Source organism: Aotus nancymaae, unplaced genomic scaffold, assembly GCF_030222135.1.
Source record: "Aotus nancymaae isolate 86718 unplaced genomic scaffold, 86718_ANA_hifiasm-v0.15.2.pri h1tg000004l, whole genome shotgun sequence".
NCBI lineage: Eukaryota > Metazoa > Chordata > Mammalia > Primates > Aotidae > Aotus > Aotus nancymaae.
Window position 1 is genome coordinate 69,321,335 of NW_026988415.1, and position 26,144 is coordinate 69,347,478.

Here is a 26,144-nt window from a genome sequence, read left to right on the forward strand (position 1 = left end):
TAGGCTATTAATTGCTGCTTCAACTTCAGACCTTGTTATTGGTCTATTCAAGGATTCAACTTCTTCCTGGTCTAGTCTTAGGAGGGTGTAATTGTACAGGAATGTATCCATTTCTTCTACTGGTTTATGTGCAGAGTTGTTTGCAGTAATCTCTGATGGTAGCTTGTATTTCTGTGGAATCAGTGGTGATATTCCCTTTATCATTTTTTAATGCATCTATTCGATTCTTCTCTTTTCTATTAGTCTGTCAAGTGGTCTATTTTGTTGATCTTTTCAAAAAACCAACCCCTGGATTTGTTTTTTTGAAGGTTTTTTTGTGTCTCTATCTCCTTCAGTTCTCCTCTGATCTTAGTTATTTCTTGTTTTCTGCTAGCTTTTGAATTTGTTTGATCTTGCTCCTCTAGTTTAATTGTGATGACAGGGTGTCGATTTCAGATCTTAACTCATTCTCATGTGGGCATTTAGTACTACAAATTTCCCTCTAGACACTGCCTCAAATTTGTCCCACAGATTCTGGTACGTTGTGTCTTCGTTTTCATTGGTTTTGAAGGACATCTTCATTTCTGCCTTCATTTCATTATTTATCCAGTAGTCATTCAGAAGCAGGTTGTTCAGTTTCCATGTAGTTGTGCAGTTTTGAGTGAGTTTATCAATCCTGAATTCCAATTTGATTGCACTGTGGTCTGAGAGGCTGTTTGTTATGATTTCTGTTGTTTGGCATTTGCTGAGGAATGATTTACTTCCAATTATGTTGTCAATTTTAGAGTAAGTGTGATACGGTGCTGAGCAGAATATATATTCTGTGGATTTGGGGTGGAGAGTTCCGTAGATGTCTATTAGGTCCACTTGCTCCAGATCTGTGTTCAAGTCCTGAATAATATCCTTGTTATTTTCAGTCTCGTCATCTGTCTAATATTGACAGTGGAGTGTTAAAAGCCTACCACTATTATTGTGTGGGAGTCTAAGCCTCTTTGAAGGTCGTTAAGAACTTGCTTTGTGTATCTAGGTGCTCCTGTATTGGGTGCATAAATATTTAGGATACTTAGCTCTTCTTCTTGCATTGATACTTTTACCAATATGTAATGCCCTTCTTTGTCTCTTTTGATCTTCATTGGTTTAAAGTCCATTTTGTCAGAGACAAGGATTGCAACCCCTGCTTTCTCTTTATTTTTGCTCTCCATTTGCTTGGTAAATCTTCTTCCATCCCTTTATTTTGAGTTCTGTGTGTCTTGCACGTGAGATGGGTCTCCTGAATACAACACACCGATGGGGCTTGACTTTGTATCCAATTTGCCAGACTGTGTCTTTTGATTGGGGAATTTAGCCGATTTACATTTAAGGTTAATATTGTTATGTGTGAATTTGATCCTGTCATTTTGATACTAGCTGGTTGTTTTGTTCATTAGTTGACGCAGTTTCTTCATTGTGTCAGTGGTCTTTACAATATTGTATGTTTTTGCATGGAAAGGTACTGGTTGTTCCTTTTCATGTTTAGTGCTTCCTTTAGGAGCTCCTGTAAGGCAGGCTTGGTGGTGATGAAATCTCTCACCAATTGCTTGTCTGCAAATTATTTTATTTCTCCTTTACTTATGAAACTTAGTTTGGCTGGATATGAAATTCTAGGTTGAAAGTTCTTTTCTTTAAGGATATTGAATACTGGCCCCCCACTCTCTTCTGGCTTGTCAGGTTTCTGCCCAGAGATCCCCTGTGAGTCTGATGGGCTTCCCTTTGTGGGTAACCAACCATTCTCTCTGGCTGCCCTTAGCATTTTTTCCTTTATTTGAATCCTGGTGAATCTGATAATTATGTGCCTGGGGTTGCTCTTCTTGAGGAATATCTTTGTGGTGTTCTCTGTATTTCCTGGATTTGAATGTTGGCCTGCCTTGCTAGGTTGGGGAAGTTTTCCTGGATAATATCCTGAAGAGTATTTTCCAGCTTGGATGCATTCTCTTCGTCACATTCAGGTACACCTATCAAACGTAGATTAGGTCTTTTCACAAAATCCCATTATTTCTTGGAGGCTTTGTTCATTTCATTTCACTCTTTTTTCTCTAATATTACCTTCTCATTTTATTTTATTGAGTTGATCTTCACTCTCTGATATCCTTTCTTCTGCTTGATCGATACAGCTATTGAAACTTGTATATGGTTCGTGAAGTTCTTGTGCTGTTTTTTTCAGCTCCATCAAGTCGTTTATGTTCTTCTCTAAGCTGGTTATTCTAGTTAGCATTTCATGTAACCTTTTTACAAGGTTCTTAGTTTCTTTGCATTGGGTTAGAACATGTTTCTTTAGCTCAGAGAAGTTTGTTATTGCCCACCTTCTGAAGCCTGCTTCTGTCAATTCATCAAACTCATTCTCCATCCAGTTTTGTTCCCTTGCTGCTGGTGAGGAGTTGTGATCTCTGGGAGGAGGACAGGCGTTCTGGTTTTTGGTGATTTCATTCTTTTTGTGCTGGTTTCTTCTCATCATGGATTTGTCTACCTTTGATATTTGAAGTTGTTGACTTTTGGATGGGGTCTCTGAAGGAACATTCTGTCTGTTGATGTTGAAGCTATTTCTGTTTTTTAGTTTTCCTTCTAACAGTCAGACCCCTCTGCTACAGGACTGCTGGTAGTTCACTCCAGACCCTGCTTGCCTGGGAATCACCTGTGGGGGCTACAGAACAGCAAGGATTGCTGCCTGTTCTTTCCTCTGGTAGCTGCATTCCAGAAGGGTACTTGCCAGTTATCAGCCAGAGCTCTCCTGTAGGAGGTGTATTTTTGGATATACGGGTGTCAGGGAGCCACTTGAGGAGGCAGTCTGTCCCTTATTAAAGTTTAAGTGCTGCACTGGGAGCTTCATTGTTCCCTTTAGCACTGCTGGGTAGGGATGTTTAAGTTTGCTGCAGCGGAACTCACAACCACCCCTTTTCCCTGGTGCTCTGTACCAGGAAGGTGGGGTTTTATTTATAAGTCTTTGACAAGCTGCTGCCTTTTTTCAGAAATGCCCTGCCCCACAAATAGGGAGTCTAGTCACAGTCTGCCTGCAGAGGCACTGCTGAGCTGCCGTGTGTGGGCTCTGTTCAGCTGCTTTGTGAACTCCTTTGCACTTTTGTTTACATTGGTAAGGTTAAAACTGCCTCGGCAATGGCAGACGCCCTTCCCCCCACCGAGATCGGCCACCTTGGGTCAAGTTCAAACTGCTATGCTTGCTGTAAAACTCTCAAGCCAGAGGGCTTCAGTTTGCTGGTCTTTCTGGGGGCGGGACCCGCTGAGCCAGATCACTTGGATTCCTCCCTGCAGCTCCCCTTATTTCAGGTGAGTGGGAAGCTCTGTCTAGCAGGCATTCCAGGTGCCAGCCAAACGGCCACCCAGATTTGTGCGAAATATTCGAGGTGCCAGCTGAAATGGCTGCTCAGATCTGTGCTGGAATCCCGCAGCACCTGTCAGCCCTAGCAGAAATCTCCTGGTCTATGTGCTGTAGTGACCATGGGAGAAATGCAGGATCTGAACCGGAGTGCTGGAGTGGCTGGAAAAGTCCCCAATGGCCTCCACTGAGTAGGAAGGAGTCCTCCGGCTAGTTGCATTTCCCAGGTGAGGCAGCACCCCATCATGCTTTGGGTTGCCCTTTTTGGGCTACACTCACTGTCCAAAAAATCCCATTGAGATGAACCTGGTACCTCGGTTGGGAATGCGGAGATCACTCTCCTACATCGCTCTCATGGGGAACTGTGCTCGGCAGCTGTTCCTATTCAATGATCTTGGTGGACTCCCCCCAATGCTTAAGTCTTCTAAGCCACAAATATGAGATGCCTTTCCACTTACATATTCCTCAAGTCCTCTACACATATTTTGTGATATTCACATTTCTTTTTTTTTTTTTAGTAGTCAGTAGTGTAATGTTAAATCCAAGAAAGAAAAACAAATAGTCACCTCTGCAGCAGCTCATTAACCACTGGTAACACATAGAGGTCAATGTACCAGAACTTCAAAAAAAAGTGTTGATACAATTGAATACCCTTCCACTATAAATAGGATGGAGGATGGGTCACTGTATCCATATTACCAATGACAGTCACCCCAAGAAACACAAGCAGTCCCATCCACCCTCTTTCAGGGGGTAAAGCCACTATACTTCTCATGTAGATCAGCTACATTGTCACTGGAGACTCAGATCCAGCCATCCTCCCACAGGTGGTAGAGATTGACTGCACCTCCTGAGTAGGCATCTCTGCAGGTGGCTTGGTAGATGGCTTGATGGGCCAGATCATAGGGCTACTCCACTTCCAGGTCATAGGAATAGCCCTGATCCATGACCCATTCACATACACAGAGTGAGAACCTACAAAGAAGGTAGCCCCTGAGATCCAGTTCCCTTCACTGTCCACGTAGTAGAGGCAAGGTCTTCTCTTATCCCAGCCACAGATCATGGTGCCCATGGATAGCCCCATGCCTTTGTAATGATACACCATGTTGGCAAGCTGCTTGGAGGCAGCTGCTACATAGATGCATTCCTTATATCAAAGTTCATAGATTCAATATTGCTCAGCCAACAGCTGTTCCCAGAAGCTGTAATCCACTAAGTCCCCAGCCATGGTGCCTAGTAGGTAGGGGTTTATCTCTATAACCTTCTCCACCATCTGGGAGACAATGTAAGTGTAAGGCCGGTTGCCTCGCCAGGAGCTCGGACACACCCACCCATCTCTGCACCCAATACCTACGTCACATCCCTGCACCCGGAATCTACCTCACATCTCTGCATCCGGAACCTACCTCAGGAGCACATGCTCTCCTGGGAGGATCCAGATGATGTAAAATTCCCGCCCAATGATCTACCTACCAATAGCAGCTTGCCCCGTCTATGTCCCGCTTCCCCACAACCAATCAAAGCACCCTGCTCCCCCTCGCTCACTTTAGCTATAAAAACCCTATGCCTCAGGAAGTCAGTGCGACTTCTCTGGCCCCTCCTGTCGGACAGCAGAACCTCGCCCAGGAACTGATTAAATTTCTTTATTCCAATAACTGGCCTCAGTTGCCTCATTTAAACATTACGAGTGGTGCCGAAACCTGGGAGGAGTTGTAAGACCCCTCCTGGGGGAAACTGACTCCTCCACCCAAAGCCAGACCAGGGAGCTGCTCCGCCACAAGGTAAGACTTCTGCTGCCCATAGCCTCTCCCGCCACTTGCTCCTTGGACTCCCTACCCGTAATCGCGGCCGCATCAGGGACTCCTTCCCGCCATGGGCCCAGGGCCCCAGCTCCATTCCGAGGACCTGAGAGTAGAGGAGACATCCCTACACTCTTGTCTTCTCCCCATAAGGGGTTTCTCAGGGTCAGGAATCTGAGGGAGATGTCCCCACCTTCCTGAACCCTCCTGCAGCCTCCTGTGCTTGGTGTCACGGCCCGGGACACTGAGCCGCCCTTCTGATCATCTCTGCGGCGGCAGCCAAGGCTTGGGTAATCAGAAGGCCCATTTGCAAACCCAGGCCCTGCCCAGGAGCAGGACCAAACCCCCAGCCTGCCACTTTCAATTTCTCTTCCTAACCTCAGCACAAGTAAGTGGATGAGTAAGTAAATTCTAAGCAGCAAATCCAGATTTGGCTGTATTCTTGGCTCCTGTTTCTGCTCCTATCTTCTAACTCTCTGTCTCTCTATCTCTCTCTCCCTCTCTCAAGATGGCAGCCGTTTCCCACTCCTAACTCTCTCTCTCCCTCTCTCAAGATGGCGGCCGTTTCCTGCTTAATGGAGCAACTGTACCTTCAGTTTCTCTTCCTAACCCCGACGCGAGTGAGTGAGTGAGTGAGTGAGTTTATGTGTAGTCCCACGGCCTAATGGCTACAGGGCTTGTGTGGGCCTCAACCCGCGGTTCCATGGGGACGTTGTAAGGCATAACGGTGATTCACCTCATGACAGAGAGTTCTAAGGTGACCAGGCCCAGGGGTTATACGGGTACACCTTAGCCAAGACGCCCTGAAACATCCTTTTGGGGATGTGGCCAGGAAGGCATCAGACTGGTCTCCCATCTGGGGGGCACCCATCCTTTGTCCGTCAGTCCTGTATGCGGTTCTGTCTTTATTGTAAATTCGCCAGTTTTGTTAGTAAATCATGGGTAATCAGGAGTCCTGCCTAGACCCCAAGTTGCCATTGGGATGTCTAGTCCAAAATCTGCCCAAACTGGGCCTCTCCATAAAAAAGAAAAGGCTGCTCTTCCTCTCCACCATGGCCTGGCCACAGTACTCTCTGGACAACCAGTCTAAGTGGCCTCCAGAGGGCACACTCAACTTCAGTGTTCTGACAGATTTAGATAACTTTTGCCAAAAAAACGGCAAGTGGTCGGAAGTCCCCTATGTCCAGGCTTTCTGGTATCTGCGATCCTGACCCGCCCTCTGCTCTTCTTGTTCCTCTGCCCAGGTCCTGTTAGCCAAAACCCCGACTTTGCCCTCAGCCCCTCCTGGCTCTGCACTCTCCAAAAACCCAGAAGACCTGTCCTGCCCCGCCCGCTTTACCAACCCTCCTCATCTGGGGCCTCAACTCCCTCTTCCCTCTTCTCCTTCTCCTCCCCAAAGCCCTAACATGACCTCCCCCATCAGTGCTCATACCCACTCTCACGACCCCCCACTCCTCTGCCCTTTGCATGAGGTAGCCGGGGCCGAGGGAGTTATATGAGTCCATGTTCCGTTTTCTCTCTGTGACCTATTGGCTATCGAAAAGCGCCTAGGGTCTTTCTCCACTAACCCGACTGCCTACACCAAAGAATTCCGCTATCTTACCCAGGCATATGACCTAACCTGGCATAACATGTATGTAATCCTATCCTCCACCGTCACCCCAGACGAGCGGGAACGGATCCGTACAGCAGCCCGGGCATACGCTGATCAGGTACACCTAACTAACAATCAGATGCCGGTGGGGGCAGCAGCAGTCCCAAAGGCCGACCCAGACTGGAAGTATCAAACTGGTCAAGATGGCCGCCACCGCTGAGACCAAATGCTACAGCGCCTCCTAGCGGGCATGCAAGGCGCAGCCCAAAAGTCAGCGGCTGACATTAGAAAGAAACTTAAAAAGGCTGAGGAGGGCCCCCAAACTCCCATACAAGACCTGGTAAACATGGCATTTAAAGTTTTTAATGGCTGAGAGTAAAAGGCTGAGGCAACCCAACAGGCCTGCTTACAGCAAAAGGTAAGCCTCCAAACCCAAGCTCTTGTGGCAGCCCTGAGGCCGGCAGCCCACCAGGCACCTGGTGGGGGGGGGTCCATCGAAACCCAGCGCTCTGCCTGGGCACTGCTTCAAGTGTGGTCAGGAAGGACACTGGGTACATCAGTGTCCATGTCCCCGACCACCTACCAAGCCCTGCCCGGACTGCAAGCGGCTGGGACATTGGCGCAATGAGTGCCCATCCTGGATGACAGGCTCACCCCCCACACCTCTATGTGGAGGGCAGGCTGGTCCGCAGGAAGTGCTTGAACTCCTCGGCCTTCTGGACGACTAACGCAGCCTGGACTCGAGGACCCCCATCACCCTTGCCGAGCCCAGGGTAACGTTGCAGGTAGCAGGTAAGTCCATTTCCTTCTTAGTGAACACAGGGGCTACCTATTCTGTATTGCCTTCCTACTCAGGGCCTAGCATACCTCCCCAGGTTTCAGTCATGGGAATTGATGGAAAGCCTTCCTGTCCTAATCAAACCCATCCTTTAACCTGTGGCCTCAAGGGACACCCCTTTTCTGACTCCTTTTTAATCATACCCTCATGCCCAGTTCCCCTTTTAGGATGAGATGTTCTCCAGACTGTGGGGGCCACTCTCCAACTCACTGGACCCCCATACTCAAGCCCATCACCCACTCACCTCCTACTGCCCCTCCTAACCGACACCACACTCTGTCTTAACCCCTCACCTCAACCCCCATCCCTCCTGATGTAGTTAATCCCTTGGTATGGGATACCTCTAAGCCTGTAGTGGCCAGACCTCACATGCCAGTTAAGAAACTTCTCAAAAATCCTACCCACTTTCCCTCACGTCCTCAGTTTCCTATCTCAAAAGCCCACCGTCAAGGCCTAAAGCCTATCATCACCTGCCTGCTGGCTCATGGACTACTTATTCCCACCAGTTCCCCTTGTAACACTCCTGTCTTGCCAGTCCGAAAGCCGTCTGGTGGCTACCGCCTGGTTCAGGACCTGCGCCTCATCAACGAGGTGGTGATACCCCTCCACCCTGTAGTCCCCAATCCATACACCCTATTATCCAACATTCTCTCCACTACCTCTCATTTTACAGTTCTTGACCTCAAGGATGCCTTCTTTACCATTCCCCTTCACCCTGAGTCCTGCTTTCTCTTTGCCTTCACCTGGACCGATCCTGACACCAACCTGTCAAAACAGCTCACCTGGACGGTCCTGCCCCAGGGATTCAGAGACAGCCCTCACCTTTTCGGACAAGACTTAGCAACTGACCTTAGCTCCTGCCCCCTCCAGCCCAGTCTCCTTCTCCAGTAGGTGGATGACCTATTACTTTGTAGCTTCTCTCTCTCCCTGTCTCAACAGCATACTGCCACTCTCCTTAACTTTCTTGGATCTCAGGGATACTGGGTATCTCCCTCCAAAACACAGTTGTCGGTCACCTCGGTAGTCTACATGGGCATTCGCCTCACCCCAAAAACTAAAGGCCTAACAAAAGACCGCCAGAAGGTACTTGTTTCGCTGCAGCCCCCAGAGACTGCCGACCAGATTCTCTCCTTTTTAGAATTCGTAGGATTCTTCCACCACTGGATACCCAACTTTGCCACTCTAGCTAAACCTCTGTATGTGGCAGCTAAGGACACACCCACAGGACCCCTCTCCCATCCTGGGGTTGTGAAACAAGCTTTCAAAACCCTACAAACTGCTCTGTCCACAGCACTCCCACTTCAACTGCCGGACCTTAACCGTCCCTTCCACTTGTTCACTGATGAAAAACAGGGTATTGCTGTTGGGGTCTTAACCCAACCCCTGGGTCCTGTATACCGTCCTGTAGCCTACTTATCAAAACAACTTGACCCCACAGTCAGGGGATGGCAGCCTTGTCCGCGGGCCCTGGGAGCAGCAACAGAACTTACCAAGGAATCCCTAAAACTTACCCTGGGCCAGCCCATCTCAGTGTTCTCTCCTCATCGGCTAACCGACCTCCTCTCCCACAAATCTCTCGCTCACCTGGGGCCCTCTTGCCTACAGGAGTTCCATCTACTCTTTATTGAAAATCCTTCAGTTAGCCTGCATCCCACTTCTCCACTCAACCCAGCTACCTTACTTCCCCTTCCATCCCTTTCCCCCTCTCCAGCCCACTCCTGCCCTGAGCTAATAGATGCATTTGCCAAACCTCGGGAAGGCTTGTCCGACCTTACCCTACCTAACCCAGACCTTACCTTCTATGTGGATGGAAGTTCAATAATGACAGCTGAAGGGCGACGAAAGGCAGCCTATGCCGTAGTCACAGATTCAGCCACCCTCGAGGCATATCGCCTTCCCGATGGAACCACCTCACAAAAGGTGGAGCTCATTGCCCTAACCCAGGCTCTCACCCTAGCACAGGGAAAGTGGGCAAATATTTATACTGATTCAAAGTATGCTTTTCTTATTACCCACTGCCACTCTGCCCTCTGGAAAGAGCAGAGATTCCTTACCACAAAGGGGTCCCCCATAATCAATGCTACCCAAATCTCTAATCTCCTGCAGGCCCTGTCGCTGCCCAAAGAAGTTGCTGTCATTCACTGCCGAGGGCACCAGGCCCAGCAGGATGCCGTTTCCCGGGGCAATGCAAGGGCAGATGTGGCAGCAAAATCCTTAACCAATACCAGACTAGCCCACACTCTGATCCTTTTCCTAACCACAGCTACGCTGCCGGTTTACTCGCCATCAGAAAAACAGGCCCTCATATTAAAAGGGGGAACCGAGTCTGGTCAGGGCTGGATCTTCCTGAACAACAGGATCGCCCTTCCCCTGGAACAGGCCCCAAAAATTATTGCTGAAGTCCACCAATCCTTACATGTAGGGCCCAAGGCGTTGCACCGCTTTGTGCAGCCCCTTTTTTTCTCACCAGGTCTACAACAGACGATTGAGCAGGTACACAAGGCATGCGTTACTTGCTCTAAGATCTCGTCTCAGGGAGGCTTAAGGCCACAGTTTCCTACCCACCAAATGTGTGGCAACCTGCCAGCCCAAGACTGGCAAATTGATTTTACTCATATGTCCACTCACAAGAATCTCCGCTACCTCCTAACCTTTGCAGATACCTTTTCTGGACGGATTGAAGCCTTTCCCACCTCCAGGGAAACCGCAGATATGGTGGCCTCCCTCTTAGTTCAAGAAATCATCCCTTGTTTCAGCTTGCCTGCAACCATCCGGTCAGACAACAGTCCAGCATTTACAGCCCAGGTGGTCCAGCTGGTCGCCAAGTCTCTCAACATCTCCTGGAAACTACACATCCTCTACCACCCTCAGTCATCGGGTAAAGTTGAACGGGCCCAAGGCATCCTCAAAGACCATTTGGCCAAACTTACCATCAAGGTAAAACTCTTGGCCCACACTCCTACCTCTTGCTCTAGCCCGGGTCTGAGCCACCCCACGGGGGCCAACGGGCCTCAGCCCCTTCGAATTGCTGTACGGCTGGCCTTTCCTGGTTTCCCATAAGCTCCCTGTAAAACCCCCCCGGTGTCATCCTACCTTCCCTTCCTCTCTCTCCTCCACCACTTGCTTAGGGAGCACGTGGACTGCACCCTCCCTGTTGTTCCAGGGCCAGAAGACCCTCACCCAGCAACACCTCTTCAACCAGGCGACAGCATTCTCCTCTGAGAACTCAAACCAGGATCTCTACAGCCCAGGTGGTTGGGACCTCACATTGTTATCCTAACCACCCCCACAGTGGCCAAACTCCTGGGTCACACCCCGTGGTACCATGTGTCCTGCCTCAAGCTGGCCCCCCAACATGAACAGTGGAAATCTGAACCCCTGGGTCCCACCCACCTTCGCCTCACCCGTTGCCCCAACCCATAAACCCCTAGCCCTCCAAAGCCTTCTCCTGATAGTTCTCTTCATATCCCCTCTTAAAGCCAACTTGCATGTTTGGTGCTTCTATATCCAGGAATCCTGGGTTGAGGGTCCCACTACCAGGACTCACTATCTTGCCCAAGCAGACTGCCAACCTGCCGGCTGCCAGTCAGAGGTAGTAATTGAAATCCAAAAACAAAAAAACCAAAACCTTACAACTCGGGTTCTCTGCTCATGGCCTGTGCTTTCTTTATGACCAATACTATGACTATTGCCATTGGTGGAACACCACCTATGGGGGGTGCCCATATAATTCCTGCATCATCCACAAGCCGGAAGAATGTGGCCAGCACGGAGATGAAACCAACTGCAAGACTGGGAACAAGGTACTAAAGTCCAACCTCAGGGGTAAGTTGTTTCTCACTATCCACGACCCATGGAATGATCGCTGGGTGAAGGGAGTCAATGGAAAAATCTACAATTGGTGGCAAAACAGCCACCCTCAGGGAACATGGCTGATATTCCGGTCCCATACCCACATTATCCCTTAAGTTATAGAACAACTTAGCTCTGTAAGCCATACAATCCTGCAAAATAAAGCCACCCTAACCGACCAATTCAAGCCCTCAGATAGCACCTCCCAACCTTTCTCCTGGTTAACTCTAGTACAGCAGGGAGCCAACATGTTAAATGTAACCAAAGCCATAAATATCACCAACTGCTTTTTATGTGCCTCTCTCAGCAACCCTCCCTTGGCTGCAGTTCCCCTCAGATCCAGGTTCAATCTGTCACAAACACCTATGGGGCCTGACACCATCCTAACCGATATCCCCTTGTTCAAAGTACACTCTCAAAATTTTCTCTCTGCTACAAGACAGCCAGCAGCTTCAGTCTCAACTTTAACACCACGCATCCTCTCTGGTGGCAGCCAGGATGGGTAGCGGCGCTCTAGGCTATAGCGTCACTTCAGCCATTCAACTGGAGGACAAGCTCCGTGTAGCTATTGAAGCGTCAGATGCCTCCCTGGCCTCCCTCCAGCGACAAATCACGTCACTGGCCCAGGTAACTCTCCAAAACCGACGGGCCCTTGACCTGCTGACAACAGAAAAGGGAGGTATCTGTCTGTTTCTTCAGGAACAGTGCTGCTACTATATCAATGAAACAGGCCTTGTAGAAGAGAACGTCAACGCTCTCTATCGCCTCCAAGAAGACCTCCGAAAAAAACAGAATGCACCAGCTTCACCTCTTAACTGGTGGCCATCTCCCGTGCTTACCTGGCTAACCCATATTATCACCCCCATCATTGTCGTTTGCCTTCTGTTAATGTTAGCCCTTTTGTTCCTCAGGTTTTTACAGGCCCACATAAGGGAAATTTCCAGGGTGGCCGTAAAACAAATGCTGCTTCACCCCTACGTCTGACTCCCAACCGAGGCACCAGCCAACTGACCCCTCCCCCTTACTCTGCCCCTATTCAGCAGGAAGTACCCAGAAAGAAGCGGCATCTTATATCATCAAAAGGGTAGGAATGTAAGGCCGGTTGCCTCGCCAGGAGCTCGGACACACCCACCCATCTCTGCGCCCGATACCTACGTCACATCTCTGCGCCCGGAACCTACCTCACATCTCTGCGTCCGGAACCTACCTCACATCTCTGCATCCGGAACCTACCTCACATCTCTGCGTCCGGAACCTACCTCAGGAGCACATGCTCTCCTGGGAGGATCCAGATGATGTAAAAATCCCGCCCAACGATCTACCTACCAATAGCAGCTTGCCCTGTCTATGTCCCACTCCCCCATAACCAATCAAAGCATCCTGCTCCCCCTCGCTCACTTTAGCTATAAAAACCCTATGCCTCAGGAAGTCAGTGCGACTTCTCTGACCCCTCCTGTTGGACTGCAGAATCTCGCCAAGGAGCTGATTAAATTTCTTTATTCCAATAACTGGCCTTAGTTGCCTTATTTAAACCTTACAATAAGCACCCACTATACCTCTGGAGTCGGCAGCACTATGACTCCATGGAGGAACATGAAGGCCAAGGCGGTTGTTCCATGAAGCATTTCGATTCCTGGCTCCTCTGGGACACCCCAGCCAGTCACAGCCAGGGTCAGCCTATCACTGGGACTCCCTGATTCATCAGATCTGCACGACCCTCGAGTCTGAAAAACCGACACTGGTTCACTTATACTGGTCTCTCCAACACACGGGCCAGTGCCATGTCTAGTGTGGGCCGATATTCACATTTCATGCTAAATTTCACTTTATCTCACAGTATTTTGTCTCAATATTACTGTAAATAAAAATGTTGCAATGATTTCACTTTTGAATTATTCTTTAATAATGTATAGAAATACAAGTGATTTTTGGATTGTAATCTTAAATCACAAAAACTTGCTGAGTGATCTTGTTATTGGAATCCAATTTTATTGGATCCACTGGGGTTGTATATGTACAAAACCATGTAATCTGCAAAAGGTTTTGCTGCTTCCTATTTTAAAAATTTTTCTGTTTCCATATGCAATGCAATTGATGTCACAGAACCTCCAGTACACTGCTGAACAGAACTGGCAAGAGTGTTTTATTCTATCCTTGTTCCTCAACTTACAGAGAAAGCATCCTTTTTTTTTCTTTTTCCTTTTTTTTTTTTAGACAGAGTCTTACTCTGTTGCCCAGGCTGGAGTGCAATGGCATGATCTCAGCTCACTGCAACCTCCACCTCCCAGGTTCAAGCATTTCTCCTGCCTCAGCTTCCCGAATAGCTGGGATTACAAGTGCCTGCCAACACACCCAGCTAAGTTTTGTGTGTGTGTGTATATATATATATACATATATATATATATATTTTTTTATGTAGAGACAGAGTTTCACCATGCTGGCCAGGCTGGTCTCAAACGCCCAACCTCAGATGATCCACCCACCTCGGCCTCCCAAAATGCTGGGAATACAAGTGTGAGCCACCACACCCGGCTGAAAAGCACTCATTAAAACTATGTAAAAGATTAGTTGTGAGGGTTTTCTTTACTTTTTAGAGACAGGGTCTCACTCTGTTTTTCACTCTGGAGTAGTGTCATGATCATACCTCATTGTAACCACAAACCTCAGCCTCCCAAGTATTAAGTCCTATAGGCATGTGTCATCATATCTGGATTTTTTTTTTTTTTAAGATATAGAGTATCCTTATATTTCCTAGGCTGATCTCAGACTTCTGGCCTCAAGTAATCCTCTTGCTTTGGCTTCCTCAAGTGCTGGGATTACAGCCACGGCAGCAGGCTCTAGTTGTGGATTCTTAAAATATGCCCTTTATTAGGTTGTGGTTTACTTTTTAGTTTACCAAATACTTTTCCATAATCTATTTTTCATTTTTTCAAGTGTCACCCAGGCTGGAGTTCAGTGACACAATCTCTGCTAAATGCAACCTCCACTTCCTGGGTTCAAGTGATTCTCCTGCCTCAGCCTCCCAAGTAGCTGAGATTACCAGTGACTACCACCACACCCAGTATATTTTTAGTAGAGATGGGGTTTCACCATGTTAGCCAGGCTGGCCTCAAACTCCTGACCTCAAGTGATCTGCCTGCCTCAGTCTCCCAAAGTGCTAGGATTACAGGCGTGAGCCACTGTGCCCTGCCCATGGCTATTATAAAAAATTTAAAAAAGTAAACAGTTTCTGGTGAAGTTACAGAGAAAAAAAGCATGTTTATCCACCAATGGTTGGAAGTGCTAGGATTACAGGCGTGAGCCACCACCCCTGGCCTTCCACAATCTATTTAGATGACCATGTTTTGTTCCTTCAGTCTATTGACTGCTGTAATGCACTAATGATTTCCAGCTGATAAAATAATATTACATTCCAGGGATATATTGTACTGGGTACTGGTGTATATTCCTGTTTATATGTTACTATATTTGCTTTGCAAAATTTACTAAAAAATTTTACAGATCCACTCATAAGCGATATTATCACAGTTTTCTTTGCTTATGATGTTTCACTTTGCCTTCTTTTTTTTTTTCTTTTAACTTCCTGTTGATTCCTAGATGTTTCACTTTGGTATCTAGGTAACAATAGCATCAGAGAACCAGTAAAAAATATTACTTTCTCTTCCAGGCTTTTAAAATGTTTTTAACGAGTTGGTAATTCTTTGCACATGTTTGGTATAATATACAAAAAAATAATAATAATAATAATAATCCATTTGAATTGGGGATTTACCTGTGTGTCAGGGGCAGGGGTGAGAGTTTTTAAATTGCCAATTTATTGTCTTCACTTTGTTTTTTTCTTGAATGAGTTGTGGCAGTGTCTTTCTAGGAATTTGTCTACTCCCACAAAGATATTGTTAAAATACTAATCCCTTATATGGAATAAGGTAATTAGGAACATCAGTTTTGACATTCCTCATTTTAATAAAGTTTTATTTTATGAATAAGTCAATACAGTGTACTTTTCCTAGTATTTTCACCTTCTCAAAGAATCAAATGTTAGTTGTGCTTCTCAATTATTTTTAATTCTCTATTTCCATACTAACATTTTTTAATGTCCTTTCTGCTTTGATTTTAATTTGCTCTTCTTTTACTCTATTTTCTAAAGTTGGAAATTAGGTCAGTAATTTGAAATACTTCTCATTTCATTAAAATGTTCATAGCTATTAATGTCACTGTAAGCATTGCTTTACACATCTCACAGAATTTGATATGTTGTTTGTTTTCATTCACCTTCCAGCTTTTTTGAAATTGCTCCTTAGATATTTCTATTTATATTCTATTTCTTTCAACACTTCTGTATTTCATAAACTGCCTACAACAGATGCCTTATAGTATGATTGTTTTTTAAATATCCATTTGATCAATCAGACTTGTTTGGATTGCTTGATCCATCAGTATATACCTGGATTTAAATTTTCCATTATACTTTTAAAATTCTAGGTATATCTTATTTTACAGAATTCCTCCTATACTACTTTTGATAAGTTAATATTTTCTAATGTAAGGCATTATTAATGATTATTCCCTTTATTATATGAAAATACTTTTCAGTGGTTGCTATAGGGCTTCTCTTTTTTATAACTGACAATGAATGATTGTATATAATTCAAGGGAATAATGTGTTTTGCTATGTATACATAGTGTAACAATTAAGCCAAGCATATTAACATATCCATAACTTCACCTACTTTTGTGGTGACAACTTTAATATCTACTTATAAAAATTTAAAACATACACTCAGTGACAATGGTCACCATGCTTTGAAACAGATGTCTAAAACTTACTCCTCCTAATAGAAACTTCGTACTCTTTGACCAACATCTTCCCTTTCCCCATCTCTCCAACACCCACATCCTGGAAACCATTAAGATCCCACCTTTTACTTCTTAGCTGTATTTAGATTCCAAATACAAACATCATGCCGTATTTGTCTCTCTGTGCCTGTCTTATGCCACTTAGCATAGTACACTACAGATTCATCCATGTTGTCACAAATAATTATCCTTCTTTCCAAAGGCTAAAAAATATTCCAGCATGTATATACAACACACTTCCTTTGTCCATTCATCTGTTATGAAAACTTGAGTCTTTTCAATATATTAGCTTTGCAAATAATTACAAAATAAGGGAGTGCAAGATCTCTTCAACATACTGCTACAATTCCTTTGGATATATATCTAAATAGAGATTGGTAGATCACATATTTCTACTTTCAGTTTCTTAAGGAACCACCATATAGTTTCCTAAAATGGCTATATTAATTTATATTCCCACTAACAGAATGTTGGGGTTTCCTTTTTTCCACATCTTTGCCAGCACCTTTCATCCTTTTTATAATAGCCACGCTAAAAGGTGTAAGGTAATATCTTCCAGTTTTGATTTGCAACTCACTAATGATTAGAAATGTTGAACATTTTTTTCACATATCAATTGACCACTTATATCTTCCTCAGAAAAATTTAAGTTCAGGTCCTTTTCTGATTTTTAAAGAAAGTTGTTTTCTTGCTATTGAGCTTGGGTTCCTTACATATCTTGGATATTACCCCTCATCAGACATATGATTTGAAAATTGTTTCAAAAAACCCGTGACTTCACTATAAACTGTATCCTTTACAGTTAAGATGCTTTTTAGTTTGATGCAACTCAAGTTGCCTAGCTATGTTTTTGCTGCCCATCCTTTTAAGGATTTATCCAATAAATCACTGCCCAGAACCACATCATAGACCTTTTCCCCTATATTTTCTACTAGTAGTTTTACAGTTTCAAAGGCAACATTTCAGGCTTTAATCCATTTTCAGTTGATTTTTCTATATGCTGACAAAATGGTCTAATTTCAGAAAAATAGATATACAGATATTGCAAAACAATTTATTCAAGAGACTATCCTCTCCCAATTCTCTGTGCCACTTTTATCAAAAATCAATTGGATGAAAATGCATGGATTATGTCTGGGCTATCCTGTTCCACTGGTCAGTGACTGTTTTTATGCTGGTACCATAGTATTTTTTTAATGACATTGGATTATAAAATCAGGTAGTATGATGCCTCCAGCTGTGTTCTTGTTACCCAAGATTACTTTATTTAATGTCTTTTGTAGTTCCATACAACTTTTAGAAATTTTTTTTTGTATTTCTATAAAAAAAAAAATTGGAAATACTGCTAAGAGATTACACAGAATCTGTATCTTTCTTTTAGCAGTATGAAAATTATAACAATAAATTTCCCAATCCATGAACAAAGAACAATTTCTATTTATGTAATCTTCAATTCATTTCATCAGTGTTTTACAGTTTTCAGTTTACAGCTTTTTAACCTACTTGGTTAAATTCATTCGTAAGTTTATTTACTAAGTAAACAGTGTAAATGTGATTAGTTTCTTGATTACGTTTTTGGATAGTCTGTTGTTAGTGTATAAAAATGCTACAGACTTGTCAATTTTGTATGCAGCACTTTACGGAATTAATTTCATTAGTTCTCTATTTTTTTTTTTAATGGAGTCTTTAGGGTTTTCTAGCTATAAGATAATCAGGAGAGACAAGTTCTTTTCTTCTTTTCCTACTTAGATGTCTTTTATTTCTCTTTCCTAAATGCTCTTGCTATGACTTCCAGTATAAAACTGAATAGAAGGAAAAAAATTGGCATCCATGTCTTGTTCCTGATCTTAGAGAATAAGCCTTCAACTCTTCACTGTTGATTATAATTTCAGCTCTGGGAATGTCATATCTAGCCTTACATGTGCTGACACATTTTCTTTTTATACCTGAGTTGTTCAGATTTATCATGCAAAGATGTTAAATATTGGGCTAGGGCAGTGGCTCACAACTGTAATCCCAGCACTTTGGGAAGCCATAGAGGGCGGCTCATCTGAGGTTAAGGGTTTCAGACCAGCCTGGCCAACATGAGGAAATCTTGTCTCAACTAAAAATGCAAAAGTAAGCTGGGTGTGATGGTGGGTGCCTGTAATACTAGCTGCTCAGTGTTATAGTGAACCCCAAGTTTCTCTTCAATTCTTTGACCTAGGTCACCCCTGGCTATCTGCTCTGACCCACCCATAAACATCCTTCCCGCCAAAACACCCACCCTGCCACTCCAGCTCAGATCCCTGCTCTCTTTAAAATACCCAAATGGGATTAGTCTAGTTTGTGCTGTCTAATCCTAGCCAATAGGGGAATGACAAAGAGTAGGGACAACCCCCATCAGGCATAAGTACCCCTTCCCCTACTTGCCCAAACGAGCAGCCACTATTGTTCCATCCATGAGCTGCACCCTTCTACAGAAGTAAACTGCCTTGCTAAGAGGATTTATCTTCAAGTGCTATTTATTTTGTGGCATTGAAATCTTACTTATAACAACTCTAGGGGCTCGTCCAGGATTCACCATTCTCCTCTGGGCAGTCTCGGGCCCTCTCTCGTGAGGAGATGCGTCCTGCTGCTTCATTGCAGCAGCCTGAGAAGTAAGGGATCGAGACCTATCTGATGTGATGAACAAGACAACCTTTAAAAACTGCAAGAGGAATCTTCTAAAAGCAGACCCTGAGGAAAAAAAAAAAAAACTGCAAGTAAAAAAAAAAAGGCCTATGAATACCACAGCAACTAAGCAACGCTGTGCACAGACGAAGAAAAAGATGCCGCCGGTAAAGTATTTCCTGGTGGTCAGGAGCAAGACAAGAAAAACCGTTGGGGAGGGGGAGCAGTAAACTATTCCTTAGTCAGAATATGCCAAGGCAAGGAAAGGTGAGGGGGTGGGGAGGGGTGAAGGATTCCTTGGGCAGGTGGCTTGGACATTAAAAAGAGGTGAGACATCTCCATTGGGGGGTACTGAACCTCCCACAAATCTCCAATAGTAGGGGAGGCAAGAAATTCCCAGTAAGGAAAATTGAGCCTAACCCCAAAAGGCAAGACATTTCCAGTAAGAGAAATTGAGCCTCATCCCAAAAGGCCAAGACATTTCTGGTAAAGGAATTGAGCCTCACCCCAAAAGGTGAGATACTTCCGGTAAGGGAAATTGAGTCTTACCTCAAAAATGAAAAATACCCCAAGTAGGGTAGAAACAATAATATTTCCCCTAATAATTCCCTGGGTTAATGTTAAAATATTAGAATAATAATGAAGGGACCAAAAACAAACAAGCAGCTGCTGTCCCAGACCCTTCTATCCTTCTTGTCCCCTCCTTATAACCCTGCCTCTTGGCAATCATCCCAAGAGCCCACTCACTACCAGCCTGAGTACCCTTCCCTATAAGGACTTCAACGCGAGATAGAGGAATGTTTAAAAAAAAAAAAAAAGATATTCAGAACTTCCCTTTCCCGTCTTCTGAGGGAAGACAGAGGTATGCTCTGTAGAGCTGCTATGGGAGCCTAGGAATGTGAACAAGCCCCACCCCCCCAAAATGTTCCTACAGCAGATCAAAAATTTCCTGCCTAAGACCCCTGGAGGGACAATAACAACACAGTACAATCCACCGAGAAAACATGCAGGAAAATATGGTGCTCTAGGTCTTGAGGATTCTCTTGGGAAGGGAATGTTAGAACTTCATTTTGTCACTAACAATTGGCCAAAGATTAACGAGAAAAGGGAGGGAGGGAGGGAAGGAAGGAGGGAAGGAAACTAGAAAGATGAACCTGTAAAAGAGCTTCTAAAAGAGAGAGAGACAGAAAAAAAGAAATCCTAGAGGAGACTGACAGAGGGAACAGAGGAAGTCAGAGAGAGAGAGAGACGAAGAGTCAGAGAGAGAGAGAGAGAGAGAAAGGAATGTGTCCTATTCTTTTACAAGCCAGGGTAAATTTAAAACTTGTAATTGATAATTGAAGGTCTTCTCCTCAATGGGATTCTTAAACCCTGTTGTTCCCAATCCTATTACTATTACAATCACCAGTAGTTTACATTAATAGGTTTAAAAGATGCCTTCTGAGCTTGTCCATTGGCAGAAGACAGCCGAGATCTACTTGCCTTTGAGTGAGAAGACCCTCACTCCAGTCGAAAATAGCAATACCAATGGACAGTCTTACCCCAAGGGTTTTCGGAGTCTCCGTCTATGGAGACTCTTACACCCTAAAAATAAAGCCCTTATACAAAAAGCTCACGCAAGACAGGCTAAACTCCCTGATTTGGCAATTACCAGAAATCCAACAAGTGGAAAGGTTACCTCCTTAAGCAGGCATTCCATCTTTTTCTGAGTGTAAACAAGGGCGTAGGCTTAGAAATACTTGCCCAAAGACACGGAGGCCACTGGCAACTGGTGGCCATCCTATCAAAAATCCTTAACCCAGTAACCTGCGGATGGCCCAAATGCATCAGGGGACAACATTTACTTACAAACTTTGCTAAAAGTTAGCATTGTAACATGTATTATCCTAACTTCTAATCTTGTGGCTTTAGGCAGTCTAGTCCACAGGCAAAAAGAAGTTTGATTTGGAAAAGAACAGTTATCATCTTTGGGGGAAAAAAAAAAAGACTATGTAAAAAGAATCTTACACAGTAAATTCTTGTCCTAAAATAAATTAACTGGCTGTTTAAAGGAGAATTTATGCGAGAAATGTATACTGTTTACAAGTCAGAAAGTTGAAAATTGTGAAAGTTGTGAAAAATGTTATAAAAGGGAATTTATGCAAGAAATACTGTATAATTTAAAAGTAATTAGACCTACTAAATGTAAAACTATTAAACAGTTTCTGTGTAAGACATGTAAGGAAAATAAAATATACTTTTGGTAAAAGGATTATAAGGAGGCATAAGAATGTAGATTTCTACCTACATTTCAAAAAAGGTAAATATATATGTGTGTATGTGTGTGTGTGTGTGTGTGTGTGTGTATATATATATATATATATATATATTTTTTTTTCCCCCTGAAGGTTTAAGCAAGTTTTAAAATGTTAATTATAAAGGAAATTCTGTGTGTAAACATACTGGCCAATGTTAAAAAAGTATCAAAATCACAACAGTTTTTTTTTTTTTTTTTTTTTTTTTTTTAAAGCACTAACCTGCCCTTTAACAAAAATTATACAGGGCTAAAAAGAGTCTATAAAAATCGTACCTTATGGTCACACATTAAAATTGGACAAATATGTCTAAAAGGTTTCATTAAAATTGAGTTTAACATTAACAGCACACTAATGTAAAGGTGAAACTTAGCTTATCTGGTATAAAATACAAAAAGCACTGTCAATTATAAAATGGTGTTTGCTTTCTTTGGCCATAAAACTAAGTGCTAAAGAAAATTCAGAAGGAAAATGGATATGGCCAGACCAGAGAGAAATGTAATCCAAATATCTTATGAGGGGAATCTGCTTCCAACTCTATCTAGAGACCCACTGGGGACCCTAAGCCATGTGTGATGCAGTCCTCAGAGTTTATGGGTGCATAGGAATTTATACCCTGGCCAAACGGGTTACAGACAGCTTCTTAGTATGTAAGAAAACTAATACACAATAAAAAAAAGAAAAATTACCCCTCGGGGGAAGGAATCCAGGTTTAGGGCCATTCCAAAGTATCCAGATTAATTACACAAAGATGCCTCCAATTGATCACCTAAAGTATTTATTGATTCAGATAGGACTCATTTTACTGCACGTCACTGGGAAATTAGCCCAGGTACTGGATATAAAATGAAAATATCATACTCCCTGACACCCACCTGCATTAGAGAAAGTAGGAAGGCTTATTACCTTGTTAAGAGTCTGAACTGCTCCCCAAAAAGACATTCTACTACTGATCTCCCTATATTTGAAACAAAAAAATCAGTTTATATACTTGATTTATCTTCCACTTTCCCTTCCCTCAGAACCAAAGGTCTTTTAGCGCAGGTGCCACCCCTGGAGTTTTCAGCACACCAGCATTAGCTTGGGTACCATGTCCTTGTCAAAAGTTGGAGAGAAGGAAAAGCTCAAACTGGCCTAGGAAAGACCTTGCCTGGTGTTGCTAACTACTGAGACTGCAGTACAGACAGGAGAAAAAGGATGAATTCATCACAACCAAGTCAAAAAGGCATCGCCTCCCCGCTCTGATATCAGGGGCCATATTCCCAGGGGAAAGACCTACCAAACTAAAGCTAAAAAAATTTAACTCTCTTTCATTTATTCTATTACTTTCTTCTTTCCTTGTTCTGTTGCTGACCATCTAGTTATTAATGTAACAAAGTCAATTTTGACTCAAGTTATTACATTTGATGCTTGCCTTGTTATACCCTGTGGGGACTGACCAAGTCAGACAGCTCTCTACTTCAGAAAAATACCTGTTTTTCCTGGTTCTCCTCAGACTGGACATTAGTGAATTAGGACCATTTAGTCTGGGAAGATTTCAGTAAAGACCCCATTGTCAACCTCAAGTCTTGCCCCCTTGATACAGAGCTTTTATGCTGTAGTTGGTCCAATGTTCTGTGGACCACTAAAGAGCAAGGATGAACCGCCCCAACTAGTACTTGCAATTTCTTAAAATTATATATTTATTTTACTAGTTACCGCTCCCCATTGTAAGACAGATTACTGTCTCTGTTCTCTAGAGTTCTTCCCCTTCATTAAGCCGTTTCTATGGTATAGAAGCATAAGTCTCAGCAAAGGACCCTATAGATTCGTTTAAAATGTGCTTTATTGCCCCCTCACCTCCTGCACCCCTTCTCCCTCTCCTCCTGCACCCCTTCTCCCTCTCCTAAGTTTTCTGCTAACAAAACATTTCGCCATCTACCCAAGGATAAAACCAAAGTAATTGTAGAGGTTAAAGATTTAAAACAAACTATGGCAATTGAAACAGGGTATCAGGACACAAATGCTTGGCTGGAATGGATTAGATATTCTGTTTCCAAGCTAAATGAGTGAATATTACACTTGTGCAACAAGCAGGCTAGAAACCCAGATTGTCCCCTTTCCACTTGGGTAGACCTCTCATGGACTGGGAATGAGCTGTATGGTAGCTCTCTTCCAGAACCCCACAGCCTGGAGCGGGGAGTCATGCAAGACTCTTTCACTGTTGTGTCCTGAGGTTAAGAGCCCTGCGGGTCAGTCCCCAAGGGCCATCTGGCCTCCAGCCTCTGATGTACCTCGTGACTTTCACTACGGGGTGGGGGGGAGTTGACATTCCTTGAAGACTTAACAGGGGGTAGTAAAACCAAGCCTTTTCAAGAGCTTGTCAATCAATCTGCCCTTGTTCATCCCCAAGCAAATATGTGGTGGCATTGTAGGTGACTATTGCTGGGTACTCTGCCAAGTAATTAGAGCAGCATCTGTGCTCTAGTCTACCTGGCCATCCTTTTCACCCTAGCATTCCGTCAACACGATAATTAAAAAAAAGAAAAGAAAAACCGTAGAAAAAAAGAAGTACCTCACATGGGTCCTTTAACCCCCATGTTTACATAAACACTATTGAAGTTACCAAATACATTTAAAACCTGAGATCAAATAGCTGCAGGATTTAAGTCAGTATTTTCAAAGGTAACAATTAATAAAAATGTAAATTAAATAAATTACATTTATTATGATCAGCAGCGGTTTATTAATTACACCAGGGATGCTGTCAACTGGATAGCAAAACAACTAAGCCAAGACATGTTAAGGAAGTTTGAAGAGAAAAAAAAAAAACTGTAAAAATTTAAGATGGGGGATTGTTAGTGAACCCCAAGTTTCTCTTCAAAAAATCAGTATGTATGTTCAGCTTTCTTATTCTTTAATTCTCTACTTTAAAGTTTAACTTCCTTGTAATTCCAGTCAACAACCTTCTCCACCTGTTCTAATCAGTAGTTCACATCTGTTTCCCCAGCCCCGGCTCCGTCCTGACTCATCCAGGTCACCTGTTCCGGTCACCTTCTTTGACCTAGGTCACCCTTGGCTACCTGCTCTGACCCACCCATAACCTTCCTTGCCGCCAAAACACCCACCCCGCCACTCCAGGTCGGACCCCTGCTCTCTTTAAAATAGCCAATTGGGATTAGTCTAGTTTGAGCGGTCTAATCCTAGCCAATAGGGGAATGACACAGCAGTAGGGAGGACCCCTGTCAGGCATAGTACCCATTCCCCCCCTTGTCCAAACGTGCCGCCACCATTGCTCCATCCGTGAGCCACACCCTTCTATGGAAGTAAACTGCCTGGCTGAGAGGATTTATCTTCAAGTGCTATTTCTTTTGCAGCATCGAAATTTTACTTATAACATCAGAAGGCTGAGGCAGGAAAACCTGGGAGGGGGAGGTTGGAGTGAGTCGAGATTGTGCCACTGCACTGTAGCCTGGGTGACAGAGACTCTGTCTCAAAGAAAAAAGCAAGTTGTTAAATACTGTCAATTATTTTCTGGAATTATTGAGACATCATGTAGTTTTTGATGTTCATTTTAATGTGATGTATCAAATTTACTGATTTGTGTATGTTTAACCATCCTTAAATGCAAAAGGTTATCTCCCCACGTGATCATGGAAAAATTCTCTTTAATTTGTCGTTGAATTCAGTTTCCTGCTATTTTGTTGGGGGTTTCTGCATCTATGTTCATCAGGGATTGGCCTGTAATTTTGTATTCTTCTAGTATCCTCATCTGACTTTGGTATCAGATTAATGTTGGCCTCATAAAATATGATTGGAACTTATTCCCTCCTCTTCGACTTTTACATACAGTGTGAAAACAACTGGTATTAGCTTTTCTTTAATCTTTTTCTCATTTAGGGAAAAAAAGGGCAGCCCGATGCCAGCACTTATTTTACATAAACATGTTCTTTGAGGCTGACACAAATCTCACTGATTTTCAATGTGAAAATAAAATGCACAAACTATTCTTGGTGTTATTTCTAAACAGAACATCAGAATCATCTGAATCATCAGAATTGTCTATTTTCGAAGAAAATCAATTTATCTTTGGACAACAACTGTTCAAGAATGATATTAACATTATGCATAGGAATGCTACATTTTCTAGAATTTGACATTTTCAGTGATTGAAAATTATTATACTTTGTAAATGGAAATACCACTACTATAAATAGAAAGATGTGTTTTGCTTCCAAACTCAATATACTAGAGCAATGTAAAAATAATGAAAGCAAGATATTTCGTAGCAAAGTTATCTCAGGGTAAATGCAGGCAAGTTTGGGGCAAATGAGAAAAGGGTTAAATGTTTGGTAGAACTCAGAAGGGAATCTGTAAGTTCCTGGTTTTCTTTCATGAGAAACTTTCAATTATTGATTCAGCCTTCTTACTCACTGTCTGTCTTTTTATTTATTGTCATTGCTGAATTTTATTTGTTTATAAAAATATTACCTGTTTTGTTAGTACTATTATTTTTCTAGTCTCATTTATATATACTATAATCTTTGTTATTATCTTCTTTTGGTTCTCTTAGGTGTACCATTAAACTGTTTTGAGATATTCTTCTTTGTACTTGTAGGCATTTACTGCTAAACCTTCACTCCTAGAATTGCTTTTTTTTTTTTTTTTGCATGAGTTTTAGTACTTTGTTTTCATTTTTTTCTGATAACTTTTAATTTCTTCCTTGAACCACTGATTGACAAGTAATATGTTATTTAATTTCCATGTGCTTGTGAATATTCTGAAATTCCTCATATAATTGATTTCTAGTTTCATACCATTATGGGCAGAAAAGATACTCAATATGATGTCAATCTTTTAAAATTTCTTAAGACTTGTTTTGTGACCTAAGATATGATTTTCTCTGGGGAATATTCTGTGTGCACTTTTGAAA

General features: G+C 43.4%; 1 pseudogene; it reads right to left on the minus strand.

The window, feature by feature from the left end:
• Positions 1 to 1,889: 1,889 nt before the first annotated feature.
• On the minus strand, positions 1,890 to 19,037 carry LOC110567835 (uncharacterized; annotated as a pseudogene).
• Positions 19,038 to 26,144: the final 7,107 nt, after the last annotated feature.